The 18,988-nt window shown below is 39.0% G+C and overlaps 1 protein-coding gene and 1 long non-coding RNA gene across 6 annotated transcripts in view; one reads left to right on the plus strand and one right to left on the minus strand.

Annotated features, from left to right (window-relative positions):
- The window catches only part of TMLHE (trimethyllysine hydroxylase, epsilon), a 102,631-nt gene extending 89,911 nt beyond the window's left edge, over positions 1 to 12,720 (minus strand). For 2 of the 5 annotated variants that reach the window (XM_040467137.1, XM_040467133.1), the window contains exon 1: positions 12,573 to 12,717. The gene's annotated coding sequence lies outside the window, so the exon portion shown is untranslated. Of the gene's footprint in view, positions 1 to 8,057; positions 8,183 to 10,526; positions 10,600 to 12,572 lie in introns of those variants that run through there. The other 3 variants (XM_040467136.1, XM_040467135.1, XM_040467134.1) reach the window with 3 other exon arrangements.
- On the plus strand, positions 12,083 to 18,470 carry LOC121024840 (uncharacterized). The gene is made up of 2 exons (XR_005787829.1): positions 12,083 to 12,420; positions 16,654 to 18,470. It is a non-coding gene; the product is annotated as an uncharacterized LOC121024840 (long non-coding RNA).
- The last annotated feature ends 518 nt before the right edge of the window (positions 18,471 to 18,988 follow it).

Raw genomic sequence — 18,988 nt, forward strand, 5'->3', positions numbered from 1 at the left:
AATACAAAATCTAACAGCACACCTAAAGGAAATAGAAGCAGAACAGCAAAGGCAGCCTAAACCCAGCAGAAGAAGAGAAATAATAAAGATCAGAGCAGAAATAAACAATATAGAATCTAAAAAAACTGTAGAGCAGATCAACGAAACCAAGAGTTGGTTTTTTGAAAAAATAAACAAAATTGACAAACCTCTAGCCAGGCTTCTCAAAAAGAAAAGGGAGATGACCCAAATAGATAAAATCATGAATGAAAATGGAATTATTACAACCAATCCCTCAGAGATACCAACAATTATCAGGGAATACTATGAAAAATTATATGCCAACAAATTGGACAACCTGGAAGAAATGGACAAATTCCTGAACACCCACACTCTTCCAAAACTCAATCAGGAGGAAATAGAAAGCTTGAACAGACCCATAACCAGCGAAGAAATTGAATCGGTTATCAAAAATCTCCCAACAAATAAGAGTCCAGGACCAGATGGCTTCCCAGGGGAGTTCTACCAGACGTTTAAAGCAGAGATAATACCTATCCTTCTCAAGCTATTCCAAGAAATAGAAAGGGAAGGAAAACTTCCAGACTCATCCTATGAAGCCAGTATTACTTTGATTCCTAAACCAGACAGAGACCCAGTAAAAAAAGAGAACTACAGGCCAATATCCCTGATGAATATGGATGCAAAAATTCTCAATAAGATACTAGCAAATCGAATTCAACGGCATATAAAAAGAATTATTCACCATGATCAAGTGGGATTCATTCCTGGGATGCAGGGCTGGTTCAACATTCGCAAATCAATCAACGTGATACATCACATTAACAAAAAAAAAGAGAAGAACCATATGATCCTGTCAATCGATGCAGAAAAGGCCTTTGACAAAATCCAGCACCCTTTCTTAATAAAAACCCTTGAGAAAGTCGGGATAGAAGGAACATACTTAAAGATCATAAAAGCCATTTATGAAAAGCCCACAGCTAACATCATCCTCAACGGGGAAAAACTGAGAGCTTTTTCCCTGAGATCAGGAACACGACAGGGATGCCCACTCTCACCGCTGTTGTTTAACATAGTGCTGGAAGTTCTAGCATCAGCAATCAGACAACAACAGGAAATCAAAGGCATCCAAATTGGCAACGATGAAGTCAAGCTTTCGCTTTTTGCAGATGACATGATATTATACATGGAAAATCCGATAGACTCCACCAAAAGTCTGCTAGAACTGATACATGAATTCAGCAAAGTTGCAGGATACAAAATCAATGTACAGAAATCAGTTGCATTCTTATACACTAACAATGAAGCAACAGAAAGACAAATAAAGAAACTGATCCCATTCACAATTGCACCAAGAAGCATAAAATACCTAGGAATAAATCTAACCAAAGATGTAAAGGATCTGTATGCCGAAAACTATAGAAAGCTTATGAAGGTAATTGAAGAAGATTTAAAGAAATGGAAAGACATTCCCTGCTCATGGATTGGAAGAATAAATATTGTCAAAATGTCAATACTACCCAAAGCTATCTACACATTCAATGCAATCCCAATCAAAATTGCACCAGCATTCTTCTCGAAACTAGAACAAGCAATCCTAAAATTCATATGGAACCACAAAAGGCCCCGAATAGCCAAAGTAATTTTGAAGAAGAAGACCAAAGCAGGAGGCATCACAATCCCAGACTTTAGCCTCTACTACAAAGCTGTCATCATCAAGACAGCATGGTATTGGCACAAAAACAGACACATAGACCAATGGAATAGAATAGAAACCCCAGAACTAGACCCACAAACGTATGGCCAACTCATCTTTGACAAAGCAGGAAAGAACATCCAATGGAAAAAAGACAGTCTCTTTAACAAATGGTGCTGGGAGAACTGGACAGCAACATGCAGAAGGTTGAAACTAGACCACTTTCTCACACCATTCACAAAAATAAACTCCAAATGGATAAAGGACCTGAATGTGAGACAGGAAACCATCAAAACCTTAGAGGAGAAAGCAGGAAAAGACCTCTCTGACCTCAGCCGTAGCAATCTCTTACTCGACACATCCCCAAAGGCAAGGGAATTAAAAGCAAAAGTGAATTACTGGGACCTTATGAAGATAAAAAGCTTCTGCACAGCAAAGGAAACAACCAACAAAACTAAAAGGCAACCAACGGAATGGGAAAAGATATTTGCAAATGACATATCGGACAAAGGGCTAGTATCCAAAATCTATAAGGAGCTCACCAAACTCCACACCCGAAAAGCAAATAACCCAGTGAAGAAATGGGCAGAAAACATGAATAGACACTTCTCTAAAGAAGACATCCGGATGGCCAACAGGCACATGAAAAGATGTTCAGCGTCGCTCCTTATCAGGGAAATACAAATCAAAACCACACTCAGGTATCACCTCACGCCAGTCAGAGTGGCCAAAATGAACAAATCAGGAGACTATAGATGCTGGAGAGGATGTGGAGAAACGGGAACCCTCTTGCACTGTTGGTGGGAATGCAAATTGGTGCAGCCGCTCTGGAAAGCAGTGTGGAGGTTCCTCAGAAAATTAAAAATAGACCTACCCTATGACCCAGCAATAGCACTGCTAGGAATTTATCCAAGGGACACAGGAGTACTGATGCATAGGGGCACTTGTACCCCAATGTTCATAGCAGCACTCTCAACAATAGCCAAATTATGGAAAGAGCCTAAATGTCCATCAACTGATGAATGGATAAAGAAATTGTGGTTTATATACACTATGGAATACTACGTGGCAATGAGAAAAAATGAAATATGGCCTTTTGTAGCAACGTGGATGGAACTGGAGAGTGAGATGCTAAGTGAAATAAGCCATACAGAGAAAGACAGATACCATATGGTTTCACTCTTATGTGGATCCTGAGAAACTTAACAGGAACCCATGGGGGAGGGGAAGGAAAAAAAAAAAAAAAGAGGTTAGAGTGGGAGAGAGCCAAAGCATAAGAGACTGTTGAGAACTGAGAACAAACTGAGGGTTGATGGGGGGTGGGAGGGAGGAGAGGGTGGGTGATGGGTATTGAGGAGGGCACCTTTTGGGATGAGCACTGGGTGTTGTATGGAAACCAATTTGACAATAAATTTCATATAAAAAAAAAAAAGAATTCTTCCCTAAATTCCCAGAATGAAGCTTTCTTTTGTTCTCTCTTAATATTCTGTTTATGTCTCTATATTCCTTCTTTATACATTTTGATGAAACTATGTTTTTATGTCTCTCTTCCTAGTAATATTTGGATGCTCCTCAACAGGAAGATGTATGTCTCATTAATTTTTGTACTCTAACATCTAGCATGGTTCCTAGTGCTTTATAAAACTCCATAAATGTTTCTGGGAATTCAATCGAATTACTTTTCTCCCAACTTCCTATTTTCTTTAAATCTGGTAAGATGTCTGTTGTAACTCTTCACTTTAGTCAGTAATGAAAATAGTCAGGTCAAACCACAGGTAGGCTTTGCAGGAGGCCAGCAGAAACTCTTCCTTTGCCTATGGTCTCTTAATCAGTTCCCTTTGAGTATGTAAATTTAATTAATTGATACATAATTATATTAATTATAAAACCCATCAAAATATAGATTTATAATTCTTGTTCATGAAGGTTTCATGAAAGAGTTGTTAAAATCTTAATGAAATTTCATTCATTAATTCACTTAATGCACATTATGTCTGCCAAATTTCCATAAACTACCCCTAATAAGCTTTTTTTTTTAAATTACATTTGTGTGAAATGTCTTTGTTGATAACTTTGTAATTTTCTAAGTACACACTTACTTGAAAGCCTGTTCTAGAATCCAACCCAGGAGATACTTAGTTCACTGATTAATAGATTGAAAATTCTTCCTTCTTTGTCTTTGTTAGAAGTGGTAATATATTTACATGAATCCAGTCTTAAAGCACTTCTCCTATTCTCCATAATTCCTTTGATCATTGAGAGTAGTGTAATGATATCATCTGACTTATAGCTTTCCCATGCCAGGACACATGCACATTGTTCTTGTTCTTTTTGCAAATATGTATTTCTACCAACCTGAGGTGATTTTGGGGCCTTATGTTTCCAAATACTGATGCTTTAGGCACATACCACCTGTTATATTCATCCTTCTTTTCATATTATTCTTTTAAAAAGGGAACTATGAGCTCATTGTAAAACTTCCTAGGTAGCCCCATGGTTTCCCTCATTTCTCCTTTAATAGAATAATTTGCTGTTTCATAGTCAAAATTATGTTTTTGAGAGCTTCCCAATCTTTAGAGTCTAAAACTATCTTAATGTAAATTAAGGTCCAACAAGTATCAATCACAATAACAGAAACTTTTGGAGAACAGCCATAGCTAGAAATTCTAGTCAGAGTAGGCAATTACATAATAGGTCAATTTGAATCTTTTCATGGTTATTACTAAGGAAGAAGCATTACCTCCTGAAAGGCTTAAAGCCAAGAATCCATTTAGCTCCCGTCAATTTTTCCTTCCAATGTCTCTCAGATTTGTCCTCCTTTATCCATTCCTGTAGAAGCCTTCATCACCTCATGCCTGGACTACTGCCATAGGCTAGATGGTTTCTTTGCCTCTAGTCCATCCACATTCCAATCCATTTTCCATACTATTGCCAGATTAATCTTCTTAAAACACTTTCATCATGTCACTCTCCAGCCTGAGATCTAGCTCAAATGTCACCTTCTTTGTAAGATCTTCCTAACTGCCCTAGGAAGAGGTAATAGCTGCCTAGTCAATGTTTTCATAGTTCTTTGTGCATACCCTTATTAGTGCACTTACAACATGTATAATAATCACCTGCTTAAATTATTATCTTTCTCTCCCCTTTTGCTAAGAGCTCCTTGAGGGAAGGCAAAAGGATTGAGTCATCTCTTTACAATGGCACTCAAGGTTTTACATAATTGGCCCCATCTGGCCCCACCACCTCAGGGGCTTTACCTATGTTTCCTCTGACTATCATGTTCTCCCTCTTATTCTTTCTACTCATTCTTCAGGTCTCAGATTAAATATCAATTCACTGAAGAAAACTTCCCTAACACTCTTAACTAATTAATTAATCAACTTATTTAAAAAATATTTATTGGACGCCAACTTTGTTCCAGGCACTATTTTAGGTGCTTGGGATATATAAGTGAACAAAAAAGACAAACACTCCTCCTTTCATGGAGTGTATCTTCCAGTGGGAGGAGGGAGATGATTAAAGATAAACACAATACATAAGTAAACTATATAACACATTATAAGATGATAAGAGCTATGAACAAAATCCAGCATGAAAAAGGGGTAGGCTGGAGGTAGTAGGAGGTTTAAATATGATGGTAAGGCTAAACCTCATTGAGAAAGATGACATTTGAACAAAGAGGAAGTTAGTCATGAAGATATCCAGTGTAAAGTAAATTAGTGCAAAGGTTCTAAGCTGGGATTATATCAGATCTACTTTTATCCTCCTTTTAAAGATACTTTCTATTGATTTCCTTCATGAGTCATAATAAAATTTGCTAGTATCTTCTTTTTTCTCTCCCCTCCTTCTGACCCAGCCTCTAATTTAAACCTATATTTTCTTACTCCTGGTTAGTATCCATGTCCTCTTTCTACACCCATTTTTTGTTACTTGTGTAATATCTATATTTCAGAGTATAAAATATTTGCCTCTATTCTGTCATTTCATCTTTTCCTCACTTATTCTTAGCTTTACAAGTAAACATAGTTACAGCTCACCATTAAACATACGTCAAATGTCTCCTATGATTTCTAGGTTATCTGAAGCTTTTTTATTTCCATTAAATACCTTAGTAAAGCATCATGGAACTCATATTTCCTGAGTCTTGCACATTCATTATAGCTTGCATTTATGACTTAAAGTTAACTTAGTTGGATAGAAAAACCTTTGGCTCTCATCTTCCTGTTGTTTAGCTATCACATTTATAACAAGTAGTTTTCTAACATCACAACATTTGTAGATTTCTCCGAGGTTTCTTCTGGAGCTCTTTCCCTGGAAGAACTCTAAGACTACATTTAAATACATATAGATATTTATTATAGTTACTATATGTAATAAATATTTATTACATGTTAATCAAATGCAGACTTTTATACATTTATTATATATAACCTTTTAATATATATTATATACATATAATTATATATAATATATAAAACATATTTATTCTATTTATATATGAAATTCATTTATGTTTACATATATGTATAAAACCCATTATATATACATATACATATATATATATAGTTAGTATATATATGTATATAGTATATATACATATACTATATATGTATATAGTATATAGTATATAGTATATAGTATATAGTATATAGTATATAGTATGTATACATATACTATATATAGTTAGTATATACACATATAGTAACCTTTTGGTGTGTATTCAGGAATCTGGTGTTCACGGGTGAGCAGACCCTTTGTGGAAGAAGTGCAACACTGGCCTGCGGCAGTGACCAGTTCTGTCCAGAGTCTTTCAGAACATGGAGATTCCTTGAGGAGCTAGGTGAGGCCACCACAGTGCACTCTGGGCTGCATTTCTTCCACTTTTCCACTTCCACTTTTGGTCTTTTTTATAGGCATTTGAACCCACATCCTAATTAAGGCTCATCTACAGCCTAGACTAAGACGGAAAAGTTTCTTTGATGTATCACTATTCTGTTGGTGGAGTTTTTGCTAAACTGTGTGTAGATCTTTGAGGTTCTCCGTCCCAATTCTATGACTTGTAAGGACCCAAGGCCTTCTCCTGCAAGCATTGACACTCAAGCCAAGGTAGAGTACCTGACTAGACATTTTTGTGAAGACATCCAGATGGTCAACACACATGAAAAGATGCTCAACATCACTCACCATCAGGGACATGCAAATAGAAGCCACAATGAGATATCACCTTACACCTGTCAGAATGGCTAAAATCCAAAAGACAAGAAATAATAAGTGTTGGTGGGAATGCAAATTGGTACAGCTGCTGTGGAAAACAATATGGAGGTTCCTCAAAAAATTACAAATAGAACTAAACTATGGTCCAATAATTCCACTATTGGGTATTTACCCAAAGAAAACTAAAACACTAATTTGAAAAGATATATGTACCCCTATTTTGTTGCAGCATTATTTATAATAGCCAAAATATGGAAGCAACTTAAGTGTCCACTGATAGACAAATGGATAAGGAAGACGTGGTGTGTGTGTGTGTGTGTGTGTGTGTGTGTGTGTGTATAACAGAATATTGTGCAGCCACAAAAAAGATAAAATTTTGCCATTTGGACAACATGAATGGACCTAGAAGGCATTATCCTAAGTGAAATAAATCAGACAGAGAAAGACAAATACCGTGTGATTTCACTCATATGTGGAATTTAAAAAGCAAAACAAATGAATAAACAAACAAACAAAAAGCAGAATCAGACCTATAAAAACAGAACAAATTGATGGCTGCCAAAGGGGAGGGGAGTGGGGGGATGGGCAAAATGGGTGAAGGGGAGTGAGAGATACAGGCTTGCAGTGATGGAGTGGATAAATCATGGGAATAAAGGGAACAGCACAGAGAATATAGTCAATGGTATTGTAATAGTGTTTTATGATGACAGATGGTAGCTGCACTTGGGGTAGGCACAGCATAATGTATGGAGATGTTGAATCACTATGTTGTATACCTGAAACTAATGTAACACTGAGTGTCAACTCTACTCAAATTAAAAGAAATTTAAAAGTCACTCAAGCCCTAGGCTTTTACTTCTGGTTAGGTTGAAGAAAGTTACAAAAGATTGTTTCACCAGCCCTAAAAGTGAGAATCAGCCAGATAAGCTACAAGATCATAGTTTAAAAACCTCATCAGACTTTGGGTTTAAGTTCTGACATGTAAAGAGCTTGGATCTTGTCATTCCCATCCTAACAATAAGAAAAAGGTGATCAAATTGAGAAACAATGGCTCTTCTTAGATTTAGACAACTGAGGTTGCAGGGCAAACTGCCACCCAAAATCTGGAGAGACTGGCAAAGCCAGAGAAGCACAGCCAAGATCTATTTACCTGGAGGAGAAACTCCATTCACTTAAATGGTAATTTTGATGAACTGCTGGAGGCTGAGTGTGGTCCACCTTGAGAAGGAGAGACTTCTGGGATCATAGTCTTAAGGGGGAACCCACACTTTCATGGGTTTTTACCTCCATGAATCCCACCAGGATCTTATGGTTCTGGCAGGGGAGAGGAGAGTAAATATTGCATTGTCCATAATAGAGTATTCTCCAAACAGAGCTGTCTCTATAACAAAGGCCTGCTCTCCAGGGGAAAAGACTTTAATCAGAGTCTTATCCCATCTGGGGAAAGGGCCCTTCTCTTACTTGAGCCTTCTTAAGCCTTTCCATGTTACCAAAAGGGAGGTGGTATGAAACACTGTTAAGGACACAGGCCCACTAAAAAACTAAGATTTAGGGGCGCCTGGGTGGCGCAGTCGGTTAAGCGTCCGACTTCAGCCAGGTCACGATCTCGCGGTCCGTGAGTTCGAGCCCCGCGTCGGGCTCTGGGCTGATGGCTCAGAGCCTGGAGCCTGTTTCCGATTCTGTGTCTCCCTCTCTCTCTGCCCTTCCCCCGTTCATGCTCTGTCTCTCTCTGTCGCAAAAATAAATAAACGTTGAAAAAAAAAACACAAAAAACTAAGATTTAATCATAAGATTATAGAATGCATCCCCTATGTCACACCTTACCACCATGCCATCAGACTTCAGTATAATAAGAGTGGATTATTAAATGAAGGATCTGCAAGATGTAGACTCTTTCTGATGAGTAGTACTTAAGGCATAGGAGGGACAAAAGGGAGACAAAAATCAAGGACACTAGGAAAATGTGAAGTCTTTGACACCTACAGCTACCACAAACATTACATACAGCCCAACTTCCAGCCAGATTAAAACAAAACCTCATATTAAAGGCTATTTATGTCAGTACCATTACACAATACATTATGCCTGAATTTCAACAAAAAAATTATAAGGCACATTAAAAGCAAAACAAACAAACAAACAAACAAAAAACCCAAACCTAGTCTTAAGATAAAAAACAAGTATCAGAGCCAGACTCAGATATGACAGTTTTGAAAGAAAAGACATGATTAATACGTTAAGGGCATAACCCATTGCCTGGAAAAAGCAGGCAATATTCAAGAACAGATGGGTAAATGTAAGCAGAGAGATGGAAATTCTACAAAAGTATCTAAAGGAAATGTTAGAAATTAAAAAACACTGTAACAAAAATAAAGAATGCCTTAGATGAGCTCATCAGTAGACTGGACATGGTCAAAGAAAGAATCAGTGAATATAAGCATAAGTCAAGAGAAACCTCCCAAACTGAAATTCAAAGAGAAAAACAAATTTTAATAAAGCTCAGAACAGAATACCTATGAACTATGGGGCAATTTCAAGAGGTGTGACATACACTTAATTGATTAGCAGGAAGTAAAGAAAGGAGCTGAAGGAATATTTGAGGTAATAATGGCTGAGGATTTTCAAAAATTATTGACAAACACCAAACCACAGATCCAGGAAGGTCAGAGAGTGAGCATGATAAATATCAAATAAAAAAATCTAGGGGTGTCTGGGTGGCTCAGTTGGTTAATCCAACTCTTGATTTCAGGTCAGGTCATGATGTCACTGTTCATGAGATCGAGCCCCACATCGGGCTCTGTGCTGTCAGCACAGAGCAGAGCCTGCTTTGGATTCTCTCTGCCCCTCCCCTACTCAGGCTCTCTCTCTTTCCCTCTCTCAAAATGAATAAATAAACAACAAAAAAAGAAAAAGTCTACACAGAGGCATGTGATATTGAAGAACCCGGGGTGGGGGAAGAATACCTTAGAGAGCAAGGATAAGAATTATGAGAACTTCTCTAAATATATTTAACAAAATTTGGAAGATGAAGTTTTTTTTTTTTTAAATGGATAAGTAAGTAAGTCACGGAGATGAAAAGCCCAGCATAGAGAATATAGCCAATAATATTACAATAACATTGTGTGTTGGCAGATGGTGACTGCATTTATCTTGGTAAGTACCAAGTAATGTATAGGATTGCAGAATCAATATGTTGTACACTTGAAACTAACATAACATTGTATATCAATTCTATTTCAATGACAATAATTTTTTAATAAATGAATTTAAAAAACTATGTTGCTGGCTTGAAATTCAGAGTAGCAGTGGGGGCAAAGAGAAGTGGATAGGTTTAAAAATATTCAGGAAGCAGAAGTGAGAAGATTTTGTATTGATTCTATATTGGGAATCGGGAAGCGAGAGGATGCCTCCGACTTAGCCTGCTTAAAGTGGAATTGCCGTTCGCCTCCGAACTTACTGTCTTCCTTCACTGCTAATCTCAGTGAGTGGATCAGCATGCTGGCACAGACTAAGCATTCATTGATTGTCTTTGGAGTGAAAGAATAAATGAATAGAGTAGAAATACGGCCAAACAAAGCTCATTCACCAGTGCCTGCCAAACAGCCAGTCCTAAACTCACCCTCAAGGTCAGCTCAGCAGAGGTCTATCACAGTTTCCCTCTCACTTTATCAACCGTTTGGAAAATCGCCATATCTCAGGTCCAGAAGAACACCCACCTTCACATCAGACACTCGTTGCCTAGAACCTGTAGGTGTGGCACAGACCGGGTTTTGCCAGGAGCCTCTTCTGTAATTTCTTTACATGAGGCCAATGGCACAGCGTACAACCCTTAGGAGCACAGGGGGTGTTTGGTGTTGTGGAAACAGGGTCACAATGGCACCCAACTGGTGGATCTGTGTTCACCTTGGCGTGGATCAGAGACTCTTCCCACCAAACGGGTTTCTTAATCCAGCCTCTCCCCCCGACCCTCGGGCTGGCAGGCAAAAAATACAACTGCCAGAAACACCACAGACATCAAGTGATCAGCTTGGATATTTTATTGCCTCTCCCAGCCAGGGCTGACAAGCAGAGATACAGAACTGCTTGTGGTTCCTGGTACAGAGACCAAAACCAGGAAGTGATCTGTCCCAGTGCAGATTTCCCAGAAATAAGAATGAGATGGGGTACGTGGACGATGCGCCTCAGACTCAACTAACCCAGTGACCATTCCCTTCATCATATTGGTTATGAGATAGAACACATCTTTAAGTATGGTGACAAATACATTCATGTCTCAGGGTTGTGAAGACTACAGGATTTTGCATAGTATATGGCTGCCATTATCATTATAAGCAGTTTCTTAATGAGATGGAATTGGAATGACACCAAAATGTTGGCCCATAGTGTTTATACTTCTATCTCTAGAGTTAATGTACAATAAACTGTATGTAAGTTTTACTATAATGATTCCTCAAAGGACAATGCCAGCTAAGAAGCAACTCTAATTTTTTTTTTAATGTTTATCCATTTCTTGAGAGAGAGACAGAGTGTGAGTGGGGGAGGGGCAGAGAGACAGGCAGACACAGAATCGAAGCAGGCTCCAGGCTCTGAGCTGTTAGCACAGAGCGCGACGCGGGCCCGAACCCACCAACTGCGAGATCATGACGCAAGCAGAAGTCGGACACTTAACGGACTGAGCCACCCAGGCGCCCCAAGAAGCAACTCTAAACGACTGCTATGTGGGAATGGATTATGGAAGTGTTTCTCCATCTGAGAGCTCAAGGTTTTTGTTTGTTTGTTTGTTTGTTTGTTTTGTTTTTGTTTTTGTTTTGTTTTGTTTTGTTTTTTGCAGCGATTGGGTAACAGGTAAACCACCCAAGTCTTTTATGAGGAGACTTTTGCTAGGCATTGTGTTACGTTCATTCAACTCATAATGTTTTGATCAATCATTTGGTTAAAAATCTTTAACAGTAAAGCATTCACAAAAGCATTCTTCCAGAGTGGACATTCACCTCTAGGGCATTGGATGAATGCCTTTTCCAGTTTCGGGGGCAGTCAGTAGTTAAAAATGTTGAAAAGGGTTTTCAGAATTGTTTTCGTAAGGGAGAGCACTTCCTCGCGTAAGGTCTCCGCTGCCCTGCCCTGCCACTCCCGACTCCTGCTAGGCATTCTTGCTCGGGAGGGGCAGGAGAAGGGTGCAATGCGCAGACAACACTGGTGGATATTATAACGAAAGGAGTTCCACCTTCCACTCTACCGCCCAACAAAGTGAGACATGGACAGGCTAGGGGCTCTCTGAAAGCTAGACACCAAGTCGGTGACAGACGCAGGGCGGGGAAGTCGGATCGAGTTTGAAACAATGTACACTGGGCGTCACTCCGCACCCGAGCTTCCTTCAGCTCTCCCAGCTCTTTCCGAGCGCTAGGCCCATCTGGCCCTGCGCTGATCTCCGGGCTTTGTCGCGCAACTGGCATAAACCGTGACGACAGCCCTGCGGAAATGCACGAGCGGCCTTCTCCTCAGCCAGGGTTAAGGTAAGTACCACCGCCCTGGTACCGAGCAGACGGGGTGGGAACCATTCCCCTCACCCCGCCTCCCGTGCCAGGCCTTCAATAGAGCGCCCGGGCTAACCCAGCCACTGCACCCACCAAAGACACCCCTTCCCGATCCGTGGGACGGGACCCACCTGTCCTGGAGGTCGCGACTCCCAACTCAGCAAAGCGGGAGGAAATGCAAGCAAGTAGAGCCTTGGGAGGCAGCCCTGCACCCGCCTTTTGCTTTTTCCCAGAGACCATCTGCCCCGCGCTCCCCTCCCCCAGTCCGTTCAGGCCCAACTGCCTAGAGGCCCCGCCCCACTTCTTCCGGCCTTGTGGGTGCGCGTCCTGTGCGCCCGGGACCCGGACTGCTGCGGGGGTGTGCTACAGCCTCTGGTCCAGAAGGGTGGCGACGGGGTGCCCTAGTCGATGGCCTTAGTTTGACAGATTTGGAGCCCCACGCACAGAGAGGAGAATACACGGACTCATAAAAGTATACTGGGTGTAACACCTAGGTTTCCTTGTTTGCCTTTTCTGTGCCCCTCCTGACTCTCCCCACTACTGAGGTTGCTTATCGAGGTTTGCTGGAACAAAAATTCTTCCACTTCCTTGCACCACTTTCTTGAACTTAAGCCGCATACCACTCACTGCTGGACTCCCAGGAGTTCATTTGAGCTACTTGAATCCAGGGCCCCTGTACAGTGCTAAATACAATGAACATTGGAATGGAAGGAGCCATCACGAATGCACAGCTTATGCACTTAAAAATTTAAGAACACATATTACAAAAAGACCAAAAACTGCACTGAAATAGTATATACAATGAAAATGAAATCCAGAACAAAGGGAAAAAAGAAATCTAGAGCAAGAACAAACAAATGTACAGACAGTGAAAAATAAACTGACCGGTATTGCACTTATTACAGATGAAAAATAATTCGTCTAATATCAAAGGGTAATAAAGGAAATGGTTTGTAACACCACCAATAAAAGAAGGAAATGACTTCATAATTTTGTCCTGAAAATCTTTCTGCCACACGCTCTACCCCTACTTGTTCTTTAGGAAAATTGCTACTCCTTATTTTGACTCAGTTTAGATATTATCTCCTCTATGAATCAGTCTCTCTCTTTCCAGATAAATTTCTATTCTTTTCCATGGGTTCAATATGCCCAATGGATCCAGTACAGGCCTTCGGTATAGCAAATATCACTCTGTATTATTACTTCTACCTTTGCATGCCTGTGTCTTTCAATGAACAAGTGGCCTCTTGAGATGGTAAGAAAAATATATAGTTTTAAATAAATTTTAAATAATAAATTATAAAATTTATTTTCTAAGACCCTAGCACAGAACCTAACATATAGTATGTATTTACTGAATATTTGTTGAAAATTGTCTAGAACCAGTGATTAGACAGAAGAAAAGGCTCTAGCTAGTCTAGGATGTGAATTCATATACAGAGGAATAGCTGAATGTAGTGACTCTAGACTCAGGCTGGTTTTCATGCCAGTATTAATGAGTGCCTACTGTACAGCAGGTACGATATCAAGCTCTGGGTGTAAAATGGTAAACACAAACCAGATAGAGTCCGTGCCCTTATGGAGCTTAATGAACTGATAGGAATTGGCCAGGCAAACAGGAAAAGGAACATTCTACACAGAAGGGACAGCCTGATCAAAGGTCCTATAATAGGAAGGAGCATGACAGTATTAATTAGAGTGAGTAAGATCAGTAAAGGTAAGGTGAAATCAACAGATAGTTAGTACCCAGAAAGAGGCAAGAGGTTGGTAGATAAAGCCTGTTTAACAGTTGGAAAAAGAAGTCATTTGCCCTAGTAATATAACCAACATTTATTGAACCTGCCTTATATGCCAAATGCTGGGCCAAGTTTTTTTTTTTATAACAAACACTAATGTAGACAACATTATTATCTCTGCTTTAAGGATAATGGAACAGGGTTACAGACCACTTAAGTGATTTCATCAGAATCGCAGAATAGTTAAGTTTCAGGGCTGAGATTCAAACCTAGGTAATCTGGCTCCGAACCTGAGGACAGGAACTGTAATAAAAGCACAAGTAAAAACTACAAAGAACTCTTTCACAAAATATGTTCATTGTTCCCAGATATAGGACATCTATGAGAAACAATAACCTGGAGTCAAACATTAATGCTCTAGACAGAAGAATTTGGTATAGACATTGGTTGGTATTGGCAGGGGTAGTGGTGCCTTTGGTAGGTGATACCATCAAGCAGCAATGATCATAACATTATGCATCAGCAGCAAGCCAGAGTAGATGAGGAAGAAAATTGTGGATGTCCTGAGTGCTACTTTGTGAGACACACACGAGACCTTGGTCTCTGACCCTCAGTTTCTGATTTTACGAATGGGCATAATAATAGTCTCTATATTACAGGGTTGTGATAATTAAATAAAAGAATGTGTATAAAGTACCCAGCTGTGTCTGACACACAGTAACTGCTCAGTGAGTACTGGCTGCTATGCTTATGATTATTAATGTTATAATGATGCGTTTTAGTGAATGAAGGAAGGGAGCTATGACCAACCAGATAAGATGTGGTTCAGGTATAATCTGAGGAAGGTACCTTGGAATATCAGATAAGTATTGAGTGGGCGGTGAAACAAAAGTTAATTTCCTCCTTTTGGCATCAATTGCATTTTTAGTTAGTGCTTACTATTCTGTGTTGCGATTGTTTACTTGCTGCTTTCCCTTATTACAATTCTATGTGCTTGTGTGTGTGAAGTAGCTAACACTGTCTAGCACAGAGTGGGAACTTAAAGAACATTTGTTGAGTGAGTGAACTAATGTCTCAAAAATCAATAGGTACAAATGTGCTAAAAAAATACACAAGAGTATGTGGGTCCTTTATGTTTCAACCACACTGGTCTTCCTTGTGTTCTAGAATACACCAGGCTTGCTCCTGCTCTGCTTCCAAAAATATAATCTGCTCATCTGTTCGTCTCCACATGTACTGATAATACTTGAGGCTGAGGGTTGGCATTTTTTTTTCTGTAAAGGGTCGATAGTAAGTATTTTAGGTGTTGTGGGACACATACAGTCTCCGTTACTACTTGATTCTACCTTCATTGAGCAAAAGCAGCCACAAACAACACTTAAATGATGAGTGTGAATGTATTCCATTAAACTTTATTTACAAAAACAAGAAAGAGGTAGAATTTGGCCTGTGGGCTATAAGTTGACAGCCCTGCCCCAGACCAAATCAGCACCATTCTTGCATGAATGTTCTAGAAGGGTGATGTGTAGGAGCTCTCATCTTTGGCCAACTTCTATATCTTACTTTTGTCAGCATCTGAATGAAGCTTTCATACTCTCTAAATTGCTCACAACCTTAAGAGTTGTTGAAAAGTGATTCAAACTGTATATTGTGATTTTTGAATTTTGATTTATCAAAATGGTCCTTAAAGGAAGCTACTAGTGACCTTTGAAAAGCTTAAAAATAATTAAGAAAAGAAAGAAAAAATTCATATTAAAACTAACCTTTATTATATGATTAAAAGTGACTTTTAATCAGAAAATAAATATTCTGGACAAAGTGCAATGTCGAATTTGGCTGAGGCTTTGGTCTATGACAACAATTCTATATATTCTATACAGAAATAAGTAAATGCTAAAACATCTCAGAAATCATGTAGGCCATGCAAAATTTTCCTCATCTACCAATGAACAAAAACATGGTAAACCTTAAAAGTGTTGTATTAATTTATGCCTGAGGATATGAGCAGGGTATGAACATTTCTGACTTAACAGAAATATGACTCAGCACAAAATCAGTAGCGTGTATAATAACTTTCGCAGTGAAGAGGTATTTCATTAGTTGAAAGGGACACAAATCTACCTGAAACTAACTTAAGTGAGAGAGAAATCTGTGGAAAGATATGGAGTTTGTCACAAAATTTAAGGAGTGGAACAATCAAAATTTGGAAAGGGCAAGATACAGTTAGGCCTCAAGAATGGTCAAATGGCAATTATTCAAATGCCATTATAGCTCTATCATTCTTTTATCCATATTCTTCCCTACACATTTGTGCTCACACTCTCTCCCTGTCTCTGTCCTCTCTCTCCTCTCTCTCCTTCCCTCTCCCTTTCTTTCTCTCTCCTTCCCCCATCTCCTTTAAAATCTTCCTTTGTTTCTCAAGTTCATGCAATAAGAAATATGGTTACTGATACCTTCCCAAATTTTCATCTTACAGCTTCAACCACTGGAGAGAGATGCCCAATGCCACATTGGGTCCTCTGAAAAGCAGATGCCAAGATGAAGTTACAAGTCCAGAGATCTATTGTGGGTAATGATTAAGAAGATAAAGAGGAAGAGCAGGAGTAGGCAGGGGAGAATTCAGACCATAGTACAGGTCTGACACTTATTAAAGGAGAGGAAATTAAGGAGGAATGGGTACAAAATGCCTCAGACTGCAGTGCAACTCTGTGGAATTTCCAGCCAGCCCAACTGGGAACTCTAGAGCAAAGATTACTAATTATAAGAATCCCACATTGAGCATAAATGTTCCTAATATCCCTTCTGTGCTCAGAAATTGACTGGAGATGCCTGGGATGGGTATGGCCTTGGGTAAAATGACGCAAAAATATCCCCAAAGTGCTACAGCTGGAGGCTGTTGTCTAACTCCACTGCCCACAGTAGATTTTCTCTTGAAAGAAAATCTGAAAGGCACCTGCCACAGACACTGGGAGAGGGATTCATCATCAAGCTTTAAGTCATCAAGACCAATTAACTGTAGTTAAGTGACTGATGTCATATTATAGTAAAGGACAGTTTTCAAGAGTGACCAACCATCCCAGTTTGCCTGAGACTGAGAGATTCCCTAAAGGTTTTCCTAAAACTATGATACTCCAAGGTAAACTGGGATGGTTGCTTTTCCTAGTGTTAATAGGCATGGGAAGGGCATTTAAGATAATCTTATAGGATTTTAAACTGTATGAACAATTGCATCTTACTGCATTTTATGGAGGAAATTCTCTGGTATAGTGGTTTTATTAGATTAGGGGAACTTATGAAGGTCTCAGGACTAGTCCCATGAAAATGCCAAAGGTTTCATATTTTATTTCTTGTCGTGTTCACTCTCTTGTGCATTTATATATGCCTAGTCCATCTAGAAAGTTTCTCTCACTGAAACCTGCTTACCCTTCTTACCACTGTTAGAGAGAAATGCCTCTTCCCCAATGCTTTGTTTTCTACAAGGAAGGATTTCCCCAAATAAGGATTAAGTCACATAATAAATTCTAAGCAACTATCATAGAGCATGACATAAAGTAACAGCTTGCGTCAGTCAGGACTCTTAGCTGCATGCGACAGAAGCTGAATCTGCATGATTTAAACAAAGGAAAGTTTAATAAATCTATATTGTTAATGGCACCAGACTAGCACTCATGCTATTACAGAAATCATAAAACTGCATAATATATGCAAAGAAACTGTTTACAGGCATTAACTGCATAATATATGCCAAGAAACTGTTTACAGGTATTGAACAATAGTCAGCACATGACTGTGATTTACATTAAAAGAGAAACTCACAAGGTAAGCCCCCAGGATCACTCCATTCTTTGCCTGGTGTCAATTTTCTGACGCCAACATAGAAAGCTACATTCCAAGATGAGTTTAGCATTCTCACTAACCTCAGGAGGCAAGGATCAGAGTTCAGAGCAGCTAACCAAATTAAATCCATGGAACAAGACATTAGAGAAGACAAAGCTGTGAAGATGTTTGAATGTCTTGGGGTTTCCAACAAATCTTTACAAATAGGGAAAATAGAACTTACACTTCTTGGTTTCAAGACTTCTGTAAAACTACACTTATCAAAACAGTATGATATTGTAGACAAATAAGTCAATGGAACAGATTAGAATCCAGTAATATACCTATACATATATGGCCATTCATTCATTGATTGATTCATTTATTTTGGGGGGTTTGTTCAACCATTAACCAATCAAAGAACATCTGAGCTGTTTCCAGTATTTTTCTACTGTGAATAAAGTTGCTATGAACATTCATGTACAGGTTTTTGTGTAAACACAAGTTCTAATTATTCTGGGCTAAATATCCCTGAGTATAATTGCTGGGTTATCTGGTAGTTACATGTTTAATATTTTAAGATACAACCAAAGTGTTTTCCAGAGTGGGTAAAACATTTTACATTCTCACCAGTGATGCATGAGAGATCCATTTTCTGTGCAACCTTTCCAACACTTTATATTGCCAGTATTTTTCATTTCAGCTTTTCTGATAGGTCTATAATGATATCTCATTGTGGTTTTAATTTGCATTTCCCTGATGACTAATGATATTGAGCAAATTTTCATGTGCTTACTTACTATATGTGTATTATCTTCAGTGAAATGTCTCTTCATGTTTTTTGCTTGGATTTTTTTTATGGTTGAATTTTGAGAGCTCTTTGTATGTTTAAGATACTAATCCTTTGTTGGGTACTTGAGTTACAAATATTTTCTCCCCTTTCTGTTGCTTGTCTCTTTCATTCTTTTGAGTATTCTATAGAGTAAAAGTTTTGA

The sequence above is a fragment of the Herpailurus yagouaroundi genome, unplaced genomic scaffold, assembly GCF_014898765.1.
Source record: "Herpailurus yagouaroundi ecotype Mexico unplaced genomic scaffold, PumYag 67209, whole genome shotgun sequence".
NCBI classification, from domain to species: domain Eukaryota; kingdom Metazoa; phylum Chordata; class Mammalia; order Carnivora; family Felidae; genus Herpailurus; species Herpailurus yagouaroundi.